We start from the raw sequence: 4,645 nt of genomic DNA on the forward strand, positions 1-4,645 counted from the left end.
CTTACAATGGTCAGGCATTTTTCTTGGTTGCAGTGAACAAGACTGGTCTGTCTCAAAGAGCTTTTGGTGTAATTATCCAGAAACTGTTTGGAGGTAGGGGTGGGGCAACAGCTCACATAGAAGAAAATTCTATGGCACCGCTTTGGGCTATGGAAGGTTTAAGAGGCCTATTAGACATCCAAGGTGTGCAGTGGAGGAAGTGAAGAGATACTTCTGGAATGTAAGGCAGACATCTGGGCTAGAGATAAAATGCTGTGTCATCAGCCTATCAGTCAAAGCTACAGTGCCGAATGAGATTTCCTGAGAAAAAAAGGATAGGTGGAGAAGACTGTTAAGGGCAGAGAACCCCGAAGCCCTCCTGCATTTAGACATCTGACAGAAGAGAAATATTCAAGAACCGCAGAAGTGACCAATGAGATAAGTAGAAAATCACATGAGTCCCGGGTCATGGAAGCCTAGAGAAAGATGTTTCAAGGAGGGAGTCATCACCAGTGAAGTTATTGTAAATTCAAATAAAATTTAGAGAACTGACCACCAGTTTTGGCACAAAAGTGGTCTTTCATTGAGCAGATACATATTGAGTACCAACTCCACACTAGATACTGTTCAAGGGACTACGGCTACACCTGTGAAAAAAACAGGGGAAAATCCTTGTCCTCATGGGATCCACAATCTATGAGGGGGGAAAAGATAAATTATAGTATGCTAGCTGATTCTGAGTACTTAAAAGAAAACTAAATAAGCTGTGCTTAGTTGTTCAGTCATGTCTGACTCTTTGTGACCCCATGGACTGTAGCCCACCAGGCTCCTCTGTCCATGGGGATTCTCAAGGCAAGAATACTGGAGTGGGTTGCCATGCCCCCCTCCAGAGAATCTTTCCAACCCAGGGATTGAACCCAGGTCTTCCACATTGCAAGTGGATTCTTTATCATCTGAGCCACCACGGAAGCCCAAGAATACTGGAGTGAGCAGTCTATCCTTTATCCAGCAGAACTTCCCCACCTAAGAATTAAATTGGGGTCTCCTGCATTGCAGGTGGATTCTTTACCAGCTGAGCTACCAGGGAAGCCCAAGCAGGGCTTTTTCAGTCTCAAAGAGTTGGACATGACTTAGTGACTGAACAACAGCAAAGACTAGGAGGAGAGAGAGCTCCAGGAGTGGAGGGCAGGGTTGGAATTTAAATAAGAGTAATCAGGCTCTAGACCTGGAGCCTGTCCATCATTCCATTAATAATGAAGCGTTCCTTTGCTTCTGAACCCGACTCGGTCTTGTTCAACTGATATGAAGGACACTGGGATGAAAGACCTTGCTGAAACCCTACTTGAAGATTCAGCCTTAGCAAAAAGAATCTTCCCTATAGTGTTGGAAGAACTAGCCCTCCTAGTTGTCCATTGCTGGCAGTCGGAGAAGGAGTGCACACAAGGAAGACCTTCAGAAGATAGCTGGGGAGCTGCACATGGGAAGGGCATCCCAGGAAGAGGGTGCAGGAAGGACAGCGGCTCTGAGGCTAGAGCTGGGAGGGATTAAAAAAAGAAATAAAAATAAAGTAAAATAACAGCGCAGAGGTGACTTGTGAAACCTTGAATGAGCAGAGGGAATGAGCGATGCAGGCGGCTGGAGGAAGAGCATTTAAAGAGGGAAGAATGCGTGTGAAAGTGCCTGGCAACTTTAAAGACTCAGAAGGAGGCCAGAGTGGCTGCAGCAGAGTAAGTGAGGAAGAGGGTGACTGAATGGGGCAAGAGGGAAGTGGAGCCTTCATTGTGAGGCAGGAAGCCCGGGTTCTGGGCTGAGGAGCACTTCAACTTCACAGCTGCTTCCATATTGAGCAGACGCTATGGGGGCCAGGAAGAGGTGGGGAGCAAAGTCAAAAGCAAGGAAATTAGTTAGGAGGCAATTGCTGTAATTTAGCAGTGGGTAAAGAATCTGTTTGCAATGCAGGAGACATAGGAGACACGGGTTCGATCCCTGGGTAGGGAAGATCACCTGGAGAAGGAAATGGCAATGCACTCTAGTATTTTTGCCTGGAAGATTCCATGGACAGAGGAGCCTAGTGGGTTACAGTCCATAGGGTCACAAAGAGTCGGACGTAACTGAGAGACTAAGCATACAAGTGAGGAATAGTGGGGCTTGGGCCAGGAGGTATCAATAACTGAATGCAGTGAGAAGTGTAGAGACTGTTCACAAGGTAAAGCTGATGGGATTTGCTGATTAGCTGGATGAAGGCAATGGCAACCCACTCCAGTACTCTTGCCTGGCAAATCCCATGGACGGAGGAGCCTGGTAGGCTGCAGCCCATGGGGTCACTAAGAGTCAGACATGACTGAGTGACTTCACTTTCACTTTTCACTTTCATGCATTGGAGAAAGAAATGGCAACCCACTCCAGTGTTTTTGCCTGGAGAATCTCAGGGACGGAGGAGCATGGTGGGCTGCCAGCTATGAGGTTGCACAGAGTCAGACACGACTGAAACGACTTAGCAAGCCTGCAAATAAACTCAAGAAGGATGCCGCAATTATCTGCCTGAGTTACTGGAAGGATGGAATTACCACTGAGTTGGGGAGACACCAGGAAATTCTGGTTTTGGAACTGGGAGATCTGCTTGGAGGAAGAGGCTGGCCTTAGCGGAGGCACAGACAGTTCATCGCAAGTACATGCGGGCAGGCGGAAGCAAGATCTCTCCAGGTGGTTTCTAATTTTTTTTTTCTTCCAGTGAAATAGCAATCAAGGTCATCAACCAAGAAAGAATATGCAGGGAGGTGTTTCTCAAGTGTGAAGAGAAGCAGTTGTCAAGGGGAGGGGAATGAAGAGACAGACCACTGTAATAAATTTAAAATTCACGGGCAGTGTTAAGGGCCCACTTGACCTCGGCAGTTTTCTTCAGCCACATTAAGGTGCTCAAGTATGGGTCTGGAGTCAGAAGAGAGCTGGAATGACTGTGACTGATGGATTGCAGAGTACAGTGGAACAGGAGGGGAAGGACATTGAGTGTTCAAGGAATTCACTCCCTGCAATGCTTGGGCAAGAGCGGAAGTGAAAACAGTCACTGAGAGCTTCAGGGGAAATTGTGTCCCCAGGGGAGAGAGACAGGTTTCACTTAGAGCAAAACAAGCAAACGAAGCTTTCAAAAGGATGAGTACTGGGGGGATTTCTTACTCTTGCTAAATAAAGCTGTTTCAGTGGCTGTGGTGCAACTGGACTGGAGTGGGTGGGTCAAGGAGCAAGTGAGAAAACAGAAGTTGACAGAAAAGTGGATAACGCTTTCAAAAAGCTCTGTTGGAAAGGTGCTGTGTGTGTGCTTAGTTGCTCAGTCATGTCCCAACTCTTTGAGACCCCATGGACTGCAGCCCACCACGCTCCTTTGTCCTTAAGGATTCTCCAGGCAAGAATACTGCAGTAGGTAGCCTATCTCTTCTCCAGGAGATCTTCCCGACCCAGGAATCGAACTGGAGTCTCAAGCATTGCAGGCAGAATCTTTACCAGCTGAGCTACCAGTAAAGGTGCTGGAATTAGCCAAATGATTGAAGGCAAAGTCTGTTTGAGATGAAAGGTATCACAGTGTACTTTTATACCAATGAAAGAAGGTAAAAATTAACAATGCAAGAAATAAATGGAGTAAAATGTGGGGATCTTTGCTGCGGCAAAGCCCTTGAGGTCAGCAGGTGCTGGGATCCAAGGCATAAGTGGAAGAACTGACCTTAGAATTCAGTAAAGTGACAAAGAGGTAGGGGGTAGGAAGGCTGGCATAAATGTGAAATGGGGAGATTAGTTAGCTCTTTCAATCTATTTATCTCTAAAAGTCTGGGGAGGTTATCATCTGAGAGGTAATGTGGGAAGGTTGGGTATTTTATGTCAGATAAGTAACACTATGAGAAATAGTCACCAGAGAGAGAAAGTGAACTTAACTAGGGAATTACAGGGCATCTCAGGTGGTTTAGCGGTAAAAGTATCCGCCTGCAATGCAGGAGACACAGGAGACGAGGGTTCGATCCCCGGAATAGGAAATGGCAACTGGCTCCAGGAGCCTTGCCTGGGAAATCCCACGGAAAGAGGAGTCTGACGGGCTACTGTCCATGGGGTCACAAAAGAGTTGAATACGACTCAGCAACTAAACTACCACCAGGGAATTAAAGGTTTGTTTGGCAGCAACAAGTGCCCACCTAAGAGGTGTGGTCAAAAATCTGAAGTGAGATCAGTCAACATACTTGTGCACTTCTTCCCATCAGGCCTTGCTGCTTGGGTACAGGTGCCAAGAAAGTGGGTCTCAAAGACTGAGGGTTGACAGGTAGGATGGAGGGGACAAGACACACAGGTTAGGATGTTTCCAATAATGTGGTGCAAAATGCCATCATCTATGCTTCATAAGGAAGGAAGCAAGGATAAGAAAGGAGTCATGGACAATGATAAATGGTAGGGTCAAGGGACTGGAAGTCTAGATGAGGTTGAAGACTTGCTGGAGAGAAAGAACTGGGGTAAATGAATTCGAGTGGTTGAAGATGATCAACTGAGGGGCTGGTGGATGAGATGATTTTGGAGATGGTGCATTATTTTCTCTCCCAGTTAAATAATAGTATTAACCAAATAAAACCTTATGATCAAGATGCTGCTGCTTTTGGTTACATTAAGAAAAGCAATTTCTGATTACATC

Source organism: Oryx dammah, unplaced genomic scaffold (genome assembly GCF_014754425.2).
Source record: "Oryx dammah isolate SB20612 unplaced genomic scaffold, SCBI_Odam_1.1 HiC_scaffold_17, whole genome shotgun sequence".
Lineage (NCBI taxonomy): Eukaryota > Metazoa > Chordata > Mammalia > Artiodactyla > Bovidae > Oryx > Oryx dammah.